Below are 15,144 nucleotides of genomic sequence, written 5' to 3'. Positions count from 1 at the left end.
TCCCTCTTCATCTCTGCAGCTACTGTCTTGGACTAAGAACCTGCTATTTCTCATTTGGAGGCTGGATCGACAAAGTGAGGCCTAAGTTTATCCAATTTGAAAAAAAAAAGAGGTAAAAATTGTGAATACGAAATTTGCATCACCAATGCCACTCAACGTTAAGAGTACGTTAAGAAAAGCATAATACAGGTAGATTAGTAATATAGAAAGAGAAAATGGTCATAACTAACTAAATTTAAAAACATACTTTTTATAAATTCTGTAAAAACGTATGACCATGGGAACACATTTTAGAGTCCCTACTCATGCTAGAGGTCCATGCAAGCCAAGAGTTTTTCATTTAAGCTTTATTTCAGCTCCTTGGTATATCTGGCTTCTTATCAAACCCTCAATTCGTAAGGTTAGTAATTTCTAAGCCATTCATCCAATCATACTGCTGAAGATTAATTTTTCTAAAATGAAATTCTAAACACTTTTCTTCACTACTTGAAAAACTTCCTTGCCAATAGTATAATTGGCACAAATCCCTCCATGATATCACCTCCACCTACTTCTCCAACCTCATTCTCTGTTGTTCCAGACATGCTGCATTATTTACAGTTCCTCATAATGTTATTTCAATCCTCCCATACCTTAGCAGATGCTCTTTCCTCTTACTAAAATACATTTTCTTCTCTTTTCCAGCTAACAGATTTCTACTCATGCTTCTTCTATCCCAGCTTACCTGTTAAAGCCTTCCCAGATCTTACAATAGAGTTGATAGCAAGCTCATTGGCTAACTTGGCTGCAGTACTGCACATACCACCTGTTAGAAGGACCCATTCACTGTGTATTTTCCCTGATATTTTAAAAGCTCATTCAGGGCAGAGATCTTGTTCTAGCCATCTTTCCTCAAATGCCTGCATTAAGTAAGTAAGTACCTAGTAATCCTTGGTTGAAAAAAATGAATGAAAAAGGAGAAGCAAGTATGACAAAAGGTTATTTTTGTTGCTCTCAGTTATTGATATGTTAGCAATTTTTACCTTTATTTTAAGATACTTTGTTATGTGGCTCTATTTGTTTTATAATAGGAAATCTAATTTAAAATAAAACATTTATTGGAACCTTACTCTAATTTTCATTAGATGTGCTATCTAATTCTCTTAAAACTCTGCACACCTGTGCCAGGCTTATTTATATGGCCAAGAGTCTGCTTTACTTGAAATCATATTTAGATCCCTATATACAATTAGCTAAATAAATATCATTAGTGCAGCTTCATTAAAGTGTATTTTTCTCAAATATTTCTCAGTACACAAATTTCTCAGTAAGTGAGCATCTACTAGAGTTTGGCAAGAAAAATCTTATAATGGACTTATTTTTGTAGGTATATATTTCAAGCAGCAACTGAAAGGGATAATAATTTTTTTTGCCATCTGGAATAAAACAGTGATAAATACTACAAGATTCAAATTATGTTTATATGCATGAAGCCATGTTTCTGAATCACTATTATAATTCCTATCTCCCACCTAGGATGCACTAAAGAATTGTTTTTAAAAGGAAAAAATCCAAAATAATCTGATAATTCCCCTAAATATAATCCTCACTGAAGCTGAACATATTTTATCCTTTTTCAGTAAAGCTATCATTACCATTATCCAGCAAATGCCTGCAGAGACTTTATAGCACACATTTACCCTTTTACTTTTGTATGATTTAAATATGTTGTTTTATTACACATTGTTTAAATATGCTCTACATGAAGCAGCCCACATACACACAGCACATTTAGATATGAATACAAGTTAAAAGCACCAAAATGCAAACCACAGGCCATAGGAATAATATCACCATTTTCATTGCTTCAGAGCCATTTGAATCCTGGTTGAACTTAAACCCTAGTTCAGTTATGAATTCATTTTCTAACCTATGTTATAATGGCATTATATTGGACCTCTCCACAAACATGTTCCTATTTCTCCATTGTGTAAGGTGTTATTCTCAGTCCATGTGATGACAGACCTTTTGGCTAAATACGAGCTTTTTTCCAGGATGGACCCATGCCTCAACCAGGCTGGTTTGGTTGTTTAAAGGAAAGACAGTACACTCATTGCATAAGTCTGCATGCAAGATTCATCTGAGATAAAGTGTAGTATAGCAGGAAGAATACAAGCTTTAGAGTTACACAGTTAGGGAATCCCTGCAATAGCATTTTAAGGTCTGTGTGAAATTGAGGTCATTAAACCCTGGTGTTATGGGTTGAATTGTGCAAGCCCCCTCCCAAATTCATATGTTGAAGTCCTAACTCCCAGTACATCAGAAAGTCACATTTGAAAATAAGGTCATTGTTATAATTAGTTAAGATGAGGTCATTAGTGTGGGCCTTAATCCATTATGATTGATGTCCTTATTTAAAAAAAAAAAGCAAATTTGGACATAGAGATAGACACTCATAGAAAAAAGATGATGTGAAGAAACAGGGAGAAGAGCCATCTACAAGCCAAGAAGAGGAAATAAATTCTTCCCTCACAGCTCACAGAAAGAACCAATGCTGCCAACACCTTGATTTTGGACTTTGACCTTCCAGAAATGTGACATAATAAATTTCTATTGTTTAAGAGTCAATCTGCAGTCCTTTGGGTTTCCCAAACTCTAGGGGACATATTCAGGTTGTCTAACTTGTTACCACCCTGTAGTATTTTGTTATGGCAGCCCTAGCAGACTAATACACCTGGTTTCCTCAAATACCAAATCCTTAATGTAAAGGATGTAGTGCCATTAAAAAGATTAAAAAACACATTAGAGGTACTCAAAATAGGGTAGGGAATATTTTTTTATCATTTAAGATAGAATATTTGAAGAATTTATTTCATACCCTTAAATCTTGTTTCTTTCCCAATTCAGGTAGCCATGTTGTCATACTCTGTACTCATAGCATTAGAAAATTATTAGCAGACAGGAGAAGCATGGGGGTGGAGGTGGCAAGGGAGGTGTTGATTAAAGTATTAGTTTTTGAGCTTCAAAAGCCTAAGGTCTCCTTGGGAATCTGTAATGACTCCATGACTACAGAAGACCTAGAAGAGACTGTCCTATGTATTAACTAAGCTTAGAGTACTTTCACCAGGTGGGTAAAAAATAAGGTGATCAAAACATCTATAAACATTAGTGGACCAGAGGTAATTTGAGGTGGGGTGACTCCATCTTTACCCTCCCCTCACCACCTCAACTCATCCTAGTGATGTCGGAATAAACAGACATTAGATGGGAAGATTCAAATGAGTTATCGCCATTAAACAGGTATGAAATTCCAAAGTAAAGGGCCAGATCAAATTCCAGATTTAAAAAACAAAAACAAAAACAAAAACAAAACAAAACACGAGACTGGTCAGATGGCTCTAAAACCTACAAGATAATGTAAAGGATCAAAACAATAGAGATTAAGAGAAGCTTTACAAAGAGATTCTTGATTGCGCTGCTACTTTATGGTAAGCCCCACCTCCCCACCACCTACCCAAGCTAAAGGGCTGGAAGATACTATCTTTTCTCTTTCCAATATTTAGAGAGGCTTCAAAGGAACAAGTTAGACAACCTGAATATGTCCCCTAGAGTTTGGGAAACCCAAAGGACTGCAGATTGACTCTTACCTTGGAAATCTAGAGGACGAAAGGGTCAGACTAGGAGCAGCTCTGTAATCTGAGAAGCACCTGCACCCTTCCTGCCCACAGAAGTTCTAAGATGCATGCTTTCATGAAGCAAGTGTGGGCCACATGTGAGAGAGCCGGCTTGAAGACCAAGATGACCATCTGGAAGTATCACTGATATACCAGATGGAAGTTCATGTACAATGGAATATCTGAAAATCAAAAGCTCTACTGGAAAGTGAATAGCTAGAGAAGCCTGGCCCATGTCAGGGGAGGTGAAGCCAGATGGGTCTAGCAGGGAAGCCACCAAAGTCCTCCCAAAGTGGCCGAGTATCCAAGTGAGTTTAAACATTGCCAGGCCCCAGAATGCATGAAGCCAGCTTAACATAGGACCGTTTCAAGTAAAAAAACATTCCTAAGCCATGTATCTCCTCTTCTTTCCCATGCTCCAATCACTTAAGGTTTAGCAATAGCTAGCAACTGGGAGAGGAGGTGACAGATAAAAAAAGAAAAAACTCCACACCCTTTCCCAATGCAATTTTTGGTCCAACCCAAAAATGGGCCCCAGATGGGGGAGACGAGATGATGGATATTAAATTAACTTTCAAGCTATGATTATGGTCTGAGATTAGACATTCTAATTTCTGAATGAACTATGTTTGGAATCTAAAGTGCCAAAAAGATTTTTTTTTAATCTAAGAGTAGTCCTATTAGGGATGGAGCCTGCCTGAGACCTACTTTTTTTTCCTAAAGGCAAGGGAATATCCACCACCCTTTCTCAATTCATTTTAAAGAAACAACAAGAAAAACAAATAAATTATGTTTAGATGGATTTCCTAAGTTTACTTGTTCAAAGTACTGTTGCAGAGAGAAACCCCAAATATAATGGTGGAAGAAAATGGTAGAGGGGAAAGGCTCCTCTTTCTTGGATATAGTTTGGATCTTAGAGATGGCCAGGCAGATGGACCTGATAGCCTTGTAAAGGACCCCATACAATAGGATGATATAAGAGCAAAGCAAGTATCATGTGCTTCAGAGTGGCATGCAAGGAGCAAAGAACTTCATCTCACCACAGTTTCTTCTGATTCAGCAGGAGTGACAGCATGTCCTGATATGCCCAGGAGGTACCTGGAAGAAGCTTAGAGAAGAAATGCAGAAGATCCTCAAAGGAAGATCAAGGTATGCCTCAGCAGTTAGTCACAAGTACTGACAAGGGATAGGAAAAAATCTGTGGCTAATGAAGGAATGGCAGCCAAGTGAACAGTGTCACCCCTCAAAAGCTTGGTATGTCATAACCTTACCTAGAACTTAGATGCAACTTCAGATTGCTTCCACGTGGTTAAATGGAAAATCAAAATGTAATTTAGATTTACCTATAGAAGAATGAAGTTACCAATCTTGCACATTTAGTGTGTAGACAGAGACATACCTGCCACATAAGGGTAAGCTTGTCCAAGGCTTCTAAGGATCCTCTTGAAGTATGTCTTTACACTGCAGACTGATTAAAAAGCCTAGAAGAGAATTAGAACTAAGTCATTTAGAGGCAGATTCACTGTGTAAAGACTTCAACTCTCAAATATTAGCCGTTGGGGACATACCAATGGATTGTGATAAACTGAACTTAACAGAATACAAAGCATTTACTAGTATAGAACCCAGGACTTCCATCTAGACATCAGCAGAAAAAAAGAAAATACAAAGGAAAGAAAATAGAAATCAGTTTCTTTAGTTTGTTTTTTTAATCAAATGTTCCAAATTCCACAACACATAGTAAAGTGAAGGCACAGTAGGAAATTTAAGGTTCCCATCCTAGAAAGGTAGAATTTTTTAAAGTATCAAATATGTTTTTACTGAAAGAAGGAGAATAAATTAAAATAGGGCATTAGATTGTGACAGGAGTGCTACTTTAGAGAAAGTATTCAAGGAAAACCTCTTTAAGGTTTTCCTTAAATATTCCTGAATATTCCTTGAATATTTAAGCAGAGAACAGGATGAAGTAAGTAAACCAGAGGGAGGAGCTTTCCCAACAGAGGGAATAGCAAGTACAAAGGCCCTGTGGTGAGAGCTTGCTAAGCAGTCCAGGGACACCAAAACGGCCACTGTAGCTTCAGCATGATGTGGAAGGGAGAGAGAAGTAGGACATGATTGAGGTTGGAAAGGGCCAAGGAAAGGCTTTGGATTTTAATCTAGGAGCTGGTAGAGGGCTGTCTTTTTAATTAAACAATTTAGTTTGAGATAATTGTAGACTCACAGGCAATTGTAAGAGATACGCTCCTGCACCCTTTGCTTCATTTCCCCCAGTGGTAACATCTTGTCAAACTATAGTATAATATCAAAACCAAGATATTGACATTGATACAATCAAGATAGACCTTTCCTTACCATAAGACTCTCTCAGATTGTCTTTCTATAGCAATAACCATTTCCCTCCCATCCTACCTCTTCCATAAACAGTGGAAATCACTAAATTAACTTACAATTTCTGTAACTTTGTCATGTCAAAAATATTACATAAATGAAATCATATAGTCAACATAATTCTCTGGAGATTTATCCAGGTTAGAGTATCAACAATTATCTCATTTTTATTGCTGAGTAGTGTGTTCTATGGAATGGATCATTTAACCATTCATCCATTGAAGGACAATGTGCTGTTTCCAGTTTGAAGTTATTATGAACAAAGTTGCTATAAGCATATGCATATGGGTTTTTAAGATTTTATTTATTTATTCATGAGAGGCACACACAGAGAGAAAGGCAGAGACACAGGCAGAGGGAGAAGCAGGCTCCATGCAGGGAGCCTGATGTGGAACTTGATCCCAGGACACTGGGATCACGCCCTGAGCCACACAGGCATCCCTGCATATAGGTTTTTATGTGAACAAAAAGTTTTCCTTTCTCTGGGATAAATGCCCAGGAGAGCAATTTCTGGGTTGTACTGGAGCTGTATGTTAAATTTTCTTTAAAAATCTGCCAAACTATTTTGCAGAATGGTTGTGACATTTTATATCCCCATCAGCAATGCATGAGTGAGCCAGTTTCTATGCATCCTTGCCAGCATTTGGTGTTGTCATTATTTTTTTTAATTTTAGTCATTCTGCTTTTCTCTAATGATTGGTGACGATTAGTGATGCTGAACATCTCTCATGTACTTATTTGCTATCTGTGTATATCTTCTCCCATAAAATGTTTTTTTCATGCCTTTTGTTCATTTTCTAATTGGATTTGTTAACTATAGATTGAGAGATTATATTCCTAATACTAGTCATTTTTCAGATACATGGTTTACAAATATTTTCTCCCAGTCTATAGCTTGTTTTTTTATCTTCATAAAAGAGTCTTTCACAGAGCAAAACATTCTTAGGTTTGATAAAATCCAATTTATCAATCTTTCCTTTTATGGATTTGGTCGTGGTAGAAAATGCAAAAATGCACTGCCTAACCCTAGATCCCCAAAACTTGCCATTTTTTTTTCTTAAAAATTTTATAATTTTAGATTTTACATTTAAATTCATGATATATATTGAGTTAATTTTTATATAAACTGTAGACTTAGATAACATTATTTTTTTTTTTGCCTATGAATGTCTAATTGCTCTAACATCATTTGTTGAGAAGACTGTATTTCTATCAAACTGGTTCTGCAACTTTGTCAAAAATTAATTAAATAAATTTGTGTTGGTCAATTTCTGGATTCTCCATTCTGTTACAATGATATATGTGCCTATCCCTCTACCAAGATCAAGGAGTCTAGATTACGGTAGCTATATAATAAATCTAGAAATTGAATGGGTTAATCCCTGTCACTTCATTTTTTTTAATTCAAATTCATTATAGCTATTCTGATTCCTTTACCTTTTCATGTAAATTTTAGGATAATTTCGTCTACATGTACAAAAAAGTCTTGCTGAAAAGTTGATAGGAATTATGTTGCTACTGTATGTCAGTTTGGGGGAACTGACATCTTTGTAATGGTGAGTCTTCCAGTCCATGAACATGGTATATCTATATTTAGATATTTCTGGATTTTAGCATTAGTCTTATACATGATTTGTTATATTTCTACCTAGGAATTTAACTTTTTAGTAACTGTAAATGGCATTGTATTTTTAATCTTGTTGTCCAGGTGTTCATTGTTATTTTAAAAAAATAAAATTGATTTTTGTATGTTTATCTTTTATCCCACTACTTTTCTGAACTCATACTTATTAGATTGACAAGTACATTTTCTACGTTTCTTGGGATTTTCTACATAAACAAAAATCTCACCTGAAAATAGGGACAGTTTTATTTCTTCCTTTCTAATCTCTATGCTTTTTAATTTCCTTTTTTTTTTAATTTTTATTTATTTATGATAGTCACACAGAGAGAGAGAGAGAGAGGCAGAGACACAGGCAGAGGGAGAAGCAGGCTCCAAGCACCGGGAGCCCAACGTGGGATTCAATCCCGGGTCTCCAGGATCGTGCCCTGGGCCAAAGGCAGGCGCCAAACCGCTGCGCCACCCAGGGATCCCTTAATTTCCTTTTTTTTAATATATGGGCTAGAAATTCTAGCAATATATTGGATAAGAGTAGTGAGTATACACATTTTTTTACCTACTTCCTTATCTAAGGGGAAACAATTCAATTTTTCATAATTAAATGTAATGTTAGTTGTAGACTGTTATGCATTTTTATAGATGTTCTATATCAACTTGAGGAAGTTCCCTATTCCTATTTATCTGAGAGTTATTATAATGAATGGGTATTAAATTTTGTCAAATGCTTTTTCTGTATGAAATGATGGAATCAAGTGACATTTCTTCTTTAGCCTGTTACATGATGGATCACACTAATAGTTTTTCAAGAATAAATTCTATTGATCATGAGATATAGGTCATTTTATATGGGTTCTATTTGCTAATGTTTTGTTAAGGATTTTTGTGTCTGTGTTCATGAGGTTTATTTGTGTCTGGGTTTTTTTTTTTTTGTTTTTTTGTTTGTTTGTTTGTTTGTTTGTTTGTTTGTTTGTTTTGGTACTTACTGTCTTTGTTGGATTTTAGTATCTGGACAACACTACCAAAAAATAAATGGTTTTCTGGAGGAGGCTATAGAGTTGGCAGTACTTCTCTAAGTGTCTGTTAGAACTCTCTAGTGAACCCATCTGGGACCAGATTATTCTTTTTGAAATTATAAAAATTTTCTCTTCAATATCATTATTAATTATAGGGATATTCAAATTATCTATTTAATATTAGGTGAGTTATGGCAGTTTATGTTTTCTGAGCAATTGGTCCATTTCTTCTAAGTTGTCAAATGTGTGTGTATAGAGCTGCTTGTAGCATCCCCATATTATCCTTTTGATGTCTGCAGTGTGTGCAGTGATCACTCTTTTTCCTTCCTCATATTGATAATTTATGTCTTTTCTCTTTATTCTTTGTTAGTCTTGCAGAAGTTTGTCAATTTCATCAGTTTCAAAAAGCCATATTTTTTTCACTGATTGTTTTTCTGTTTTCAATTTTATTGGCATTTGTTCTTAACATACTATTTCCTTTCTTCTGCTTTCTTTGGGTCTATTCAGTTCATTTTTTTATAGGTTCTTGAAATGGGAGGTTAGATTACTGATTTGAGGTTTTTCCTTTTTTCTAATGTATATATTTAGTGCTTTTTTTTTAATTTAGTGCTTTTATTCCTCTTAGCACTACTTTATCTGTGACCCACATATTCTGATGTTGTATTTTTATTTTCATTCATTTCAATGTATTTTTATGTTCTTTGAGACTGCTTTTCTGGCCTATGGATTATTATTTATATTCAGTATGTTGCTGAATTTCCAAGTGCTCAGAGATTTTCATGTTATTTTTTTCACTTCTAATTTGATTCCATGGTGGTCAAAGAATACATTCCAAAAAACTTTAATTCTTTTTAAATGTGTTGAGACTTGTTTTCTGATCCAGGATATAGTCTCTCTTGATATATATATCTTAGTCACATGACAAGAATATGTGTTTTGCTGCTGATGGGTGGAATTGTTTCTCTTTTTTTAAAAACTTTATTTATTTATTTACTCATGAGAGACAGAGAGAGAGAGAGAGAGAGAGAGAGAGAGAGAGAGGCAGAGATACAGGCAGAGGGAGAAGCAGGCTCCATGCAGGAAGCCGGATGTGGGACTACATCCTGGGACTGGGGGATCATGCCCTGGGCTGAAGGCGGCGCTAAACCACTGGGCCACCGGGGCTGCCCCTGCCTAGTTTTCTAACAACTGATGATGTAGGGGTAATGAAATCTTCAACTATATTTGTGAATTTGTCTATTCCTCTTTTCAAATCTGTCAATTTTTACTCCATGTGTTTTAATTCAGTAATTTAAGGCATACATATTTAGGATTGCCATGTCTTTTTGATGGAACTCTTTAATTTTTATAGAATAATACCCCCTAGCATTGATATTTTTTCTTTTGTTCTCCAGACTACTATATCTGATAATAGTATAGCAACTACTGCCTCTTTTAATTTAGTTTTCATTATATATCTTTATTTATCCTTTTACTTTCACCTGCCTATATCATTATATTTGAAGAGAATTTCTTATAAACAGCATATAGTTAGGTCCTATTTTTAATACACTCTGACAGTCTTTCAATTGTTGTATTTAGTCCATTTATATTTAATATAATTATTGATATGTTAGGACTGAATTCTGCAATTTCATTTTTTGTTTTCTGCTTTCCTCTATTTATCACTTCTTTTTTCTGCCTTCAACAATTTTTATAATTCAACTATGATTTATATGCAGTATTTTTGACTGTTTATTTGTACAGCTTTTTTAGTTGTTGCTTTAGGTATGACATTATATATACATAACTCATAGTCTGATGATATCATCATTTTACTACTTTGGGCTAAGTATGTCATGAATTGTTCCCTACTAAATATTTCTAGAAAAATGTGAGATTGATAAATCAAAAATATGAAAATCAAAATAAATGTACTATCTGAGATACTGTTTAGTCTTCTCCCCACGTTTTCTTATTTCCCTCCACCTAAAACTATGCATGTATTCATATCTCCACTAAAAAGATAACTAAGAAATGAATTGAGATTAGTTGGGGTTGGAGGGGGAGGAGAACCTGACTTTAATTTGAAACACCAAGATTTCTGGCATTTGATATATACTCTTGGATAGACAACTTTAAAGGTAATTTCTAAGAGAATGTGTTTTCTAATGAATTAAAATTAAGAGAAATCAGAAAAATTTTTGAAGTCTGAACAAAATTTTTCCCTAATGTCAAGGATGTGGACCATCAGCAATTCATAGTCTGTTAAAACTGTGAGTAGGTTTAACAGTTACTTAGACTGTTGTTCTATTTTATAGAAAATGGTTTTCAGAGAGATGAAGATAACTTGTACGAGGTCACAGGTGAGTCAGTGATACAGCTGAACCTAAAACTGAGGTCTAATGATATGGAACTACCAAATGAAGAATAAAAATATTAAATTTTTATCTAAAGTGTATCAAAAGTCTGCTTGGGAATGGAGTTATGCTTCATTTCCTTAAGAAAGGCAAATTAAGAACATGGCAGATGGAATATGATCACTCATCTACATTGGAATTTAACCAGGACACTGGGGTTTAAACTTACCCACATGCCAAAAATAGCAATTGGTAGCAAATAAATGGTCCAACCATTGATACTATTGCAGACACTGACCCACAAGAGGTCCCAAACGTGAAACTGTAAAACTGTAAGAGTTAGCATGTCCTTTTCCATTGTGTATCAGTAAGCTTTATCCCATCTATTCAGGCTTCTCCAAAGTGGCAAATTTGAAGGACACCGGCATAGTTTCCACATTATGCAGTTCTTACTCACTTTAGATGTAAAAACACTTGAGTGCTTGCAAAAGGAACTGTCCTCAATCCCAAAATATTTTTTATACTCCTTGATTCATTTTATGAAGGATCAAAACTCTAGCTTGTAGCTGAGTATCAGACTTCCTCTTTTAGTCATGAAATCATCTATGATCCAAACTGTAGAAAAAATTCTCGCTCTACATCTCCCATTTATATTCACAGTCAGATACTATAATTAAATAATAGAGTTTCATTTACTTGGGCTCAAATCCATTAATTTTTTTTCTTATTTTTACTCATCTCTTTTCTCTGAAATGTATCCCAGTATTATTATTATCCTTGAGCACACAAATACACAGACTGTGAATCTATAATGAGATCTTCCTATTTTTTTTTAGAATAGATTTTGCTTTGATTAAATGTCTACATTGCCTTTACTTAGATGCTTTCCAAATTTGAACAAATACCTGATCCTATTGAAAAAATAGTCAACCTTTAACAGATGACCTCCTAGCCAAATATAATGTATTATATTTGCTCCAGGGAAAAACTGGTTCACAAGCTTACTTGGTTTCCTTGACCTGATGCCAGCAGAGAGTGAAAGTGCTAATGCTCTGCATCGAAGTGAAAATTCAAATGCCCTTCCGTTCCGGCCCAGTGGATTAGCCAAATGATGGAGAACTGTTAGGATCATGTACAGGGAGAGCCACCTACTTTCTTCTCAACCAGTAGTGCCACATGTGATGAGAAGCAGCACAAGAAGGAGTAAAGGTGCTAAATACTGCAACAGAGAAGTATCTACATTGGAAAGAAAAACTAAGCTATCCAGCTGTCACTGCATCCACCTCTTTAACCAGAGAGAACTACTACCACACTCCTAGACTTTTTTCACAAGAGAAGAGGAAGCTTACAAAATTTGTATTCACACGTCCAATGTTGTGCTCTCACTGCATGCCTATGAAACTCCCTTGTCAACAGAGCTTTTACCCTTGCCTTTTTCTCTTTTTCAGGATTTCTACTCCAAATCCCCAGCACACTTAGAGTAGTGATCTCAGAGGCATTTCTATAGCTGATGCAAATTATATTTCTTTGTTTGCCTCCCGGAGATGGGGTGGGAAAGATAAAGAAGTGTAAAAGCCCCAAAGTGGCAGCTAAAACCAAAACAGCTGATGAAAGCTCATAACATTTTTCACTAGTTTACTGTGTAAATGCCCCCTGCTAATTTAGAAAAGCCTTTGTGGCTTTTAACATTAAAAAGTAAAATAGATGTACTTCTATGCTGATGTGCATGGACTGAAGATGAAGTTATACTTTACCAGTGAAAAATCAGTAATTGAACAGATATAATACCTTCAACATAGCCTATGAACTGTTGATAAGAGGGCAATTTATAATACATTTTTCATTGTTAATAGCCGACATTTCTACATAGGAAGACTTGTTTCCCGTTCCAGTTGTAGTACCATCATGTATCAAATGTAAACTATAAAATAACTGACCTAGTTTGGATATGATAGCACATACTATTTTAATGCTTTTTACAACACAAAGCTATTATTCCTGACTAGAAGCAAAAATCCTCATAATACACCAAATTCTATATCAGTGAACAAAAAGCAATCTTAAATTAACCCCTCAGCTGATACAGTAAAGACTGAAGAGATAAGTACAGTAAGAACTACATACCAATCTGTGGATTAAGCTGGTACACTTTGTTCATCCTATAGCTCTTAGCCCAAGCTGAAAGTGCAGAGTAAAACAGTCTTCAGGCCACCTCTATGAATAAGATGAAATTCCTGGTCTTCATATTAATGTCACAGACAGTTCACCCCATCTCTGAGCACTAAGTCAAATTAAATAAATATATTGTTGAGCAATACCGGTAACGTACTTTGTTAGATGATGTGAAGAAAACAAAGTCATTAAAACTTATTAATAAAGAAGCTGTGATCTAACTACTTCAAAGTTAGAAAAGTCATTAGCAGAGAAAGAAGTAAAACAAGGAATGCATTCCAGAATGTCAGGAAAGGGGTTGTTACAAGAAAATATACATTTGTGTGTTCACATATAAAAAAATTAAATAGTACCTGAAGTACAATAATGTCAAAAATTATAGAACACTGAATTTAAACTGAAATTCTCTGGTCAGAAGAACAGGAAGACCTAGAGTTGCAGCAAAACAGTAGGTGGTCTCTCTAAGTACTGAAAGGGCAGGAAGAACCTGAAGAACAAGGCCTGCTGGCAGGCTCAAGCAAGAGCTGGGCAGGCCCTAGGTTTTGGAAGGAGCCAGAGATAACAGGACCCAAACACTTTCATCTAAGGAGCTCTAAGAATCAGGGTTTCTGCATCCACAGTTCAGTCAATCCTGATTTATTCTCCCCAAGTGTCTGTCCACTGACATATCTTAGACTAGCCCTTGTAACATGCTCATGATTCTCTCCACTTTATATCCAGTCATCTCCAAAGGCAATGGAGGGAGACGTCAGTTGCCAACCCATTTGGACGACATCTGATATTTCTTAGTCATATGTAGTATCTTTGGAGCCCACAAAGACCCACGGAAGTATTTGAGTATGAAGATCTGAGTAAAGAAACATAGTGACTGAAACAGTATGTAATAATTTCAGATAATGGTTCCATTCCTGATTTGATTAAAAAAAGATACTGAGTATCTAAAGAGGATGGATGCTGAAGGTACACAAAATAAGGTCTATACAGTAAATGCTATTTTTATTTTGAGCATTGATATTCAAAAACAGTTTTATAAAAATACTACAATAGAACAAAGTGTTTATCATAAAATCTGGACTTTATTCTGGGTAGAGTCTTCCTATTTGGGTGATCTTAGGCTTGTTACTTAATCTCTAAGCCCAGTTTTTATCTATAAATTAGAAATAATACCAGAAAAATTGTTACTCAGCATCTCATTGAAAAACCACACTATTCTCAAACTTCACGGTTCAAGTGGGTTTGACCCACACTCCCTTTAGCTACAGTTTAGGGATGACTGTTCAGGCCTAAGTCATGACCTGGTAATGACTGGTAATGACCAGTTCTGGGAAGCCATGTGGGGATCCCCAACACCACAACAATTGCTAGATTGTGGTTACTGAGGGTCTTTCAGGCCAAAAGAGTCAACTAAGAGAAAAATAAAACTAAGAGATGGGAAAACAGAGTGAGAGATGGATGCCTGGACATATACTATGAGCTTAAAGGTTATATTTTAATTAGGGTACCAGTATATTCCCTTTCTTATTCAACTATTTTGAGATAGGTTTTTGTCTAACCTACTACATGGAGTTTTTGTATTGGTATGCAAGGAAAAACTGAGATAACACCCATAAAGTATTTATATATATATAAAATATAAACTCTTGGGCATAGAGCAAATGCTTAGTAAGTTATTTTTGTGTCCAGAATGATAGATTATTTAAACTTCCCTTTCCAAGATGATTTAATTGAAAAACAATTTTCATGGGACTCATTAAGGTATCAAGGGTTTCTATTTTCAAGAAAGTCATAATCAATAATAGAAGATGTTAATAATAGCTCAAAGACATAGAAGAGAAGTCTCAAAAGGCAGCAGATAATTTGACCAACAAATGAATTAAAGACAAAGTGATACCTAAGTCTTCAGAGGGAAGAGAGAGAAAAGACCCTTGAGCTAGGCTGGTTACCAAAAGGCTTCACAG

At 35.4% G+C, this 15,144-nt stretch overlaps 1 protein-coding gene across 32 annotated transcripts in view; it reads right to left on the bottom strand.

Moving 5' to 3' along the window:
- The window catches only part of SOX5 (SRY-box transcription factor 5), a 995,306-nt gene that overhangs the window by 842,882 nt on the left and 137,280 nt on the right, over nucleotides 1-15,144 (bottom strand). For all 32 annotated transcript variants that reach the window (XM_072765770.1, XM_072765744.1, XM_072765748.1 and 29 more), the window contains one exon: nucleotides 5,053-5,134. The gene's annotated coding sequence lies outside the window, so the exon portion shown is untranslated. The remainder of the gene's footprint in view (nucleotides 1-5,052; nucleotides 5,135-15,144) is intronic.

This window comes from Vulpes vulpes, chromosome 8 (assembly GCF_048418805.1).
Source record: "Vulpes vulpes isolate BD-2025 chromosome 8, VulVul3, whole genome shotgun sequence".
Lineage (NCBI taxonomy): Eukaryota > Metazoa > Chordata > Mammalia > Carnivora > Canidae > Vulpes > Vulpes vulpes.
The sequence above is the reverse complement of the archived record's forward strand: the minus strand, read 5'-3'. Positions and strand labels throughout refer to the sequence as shown.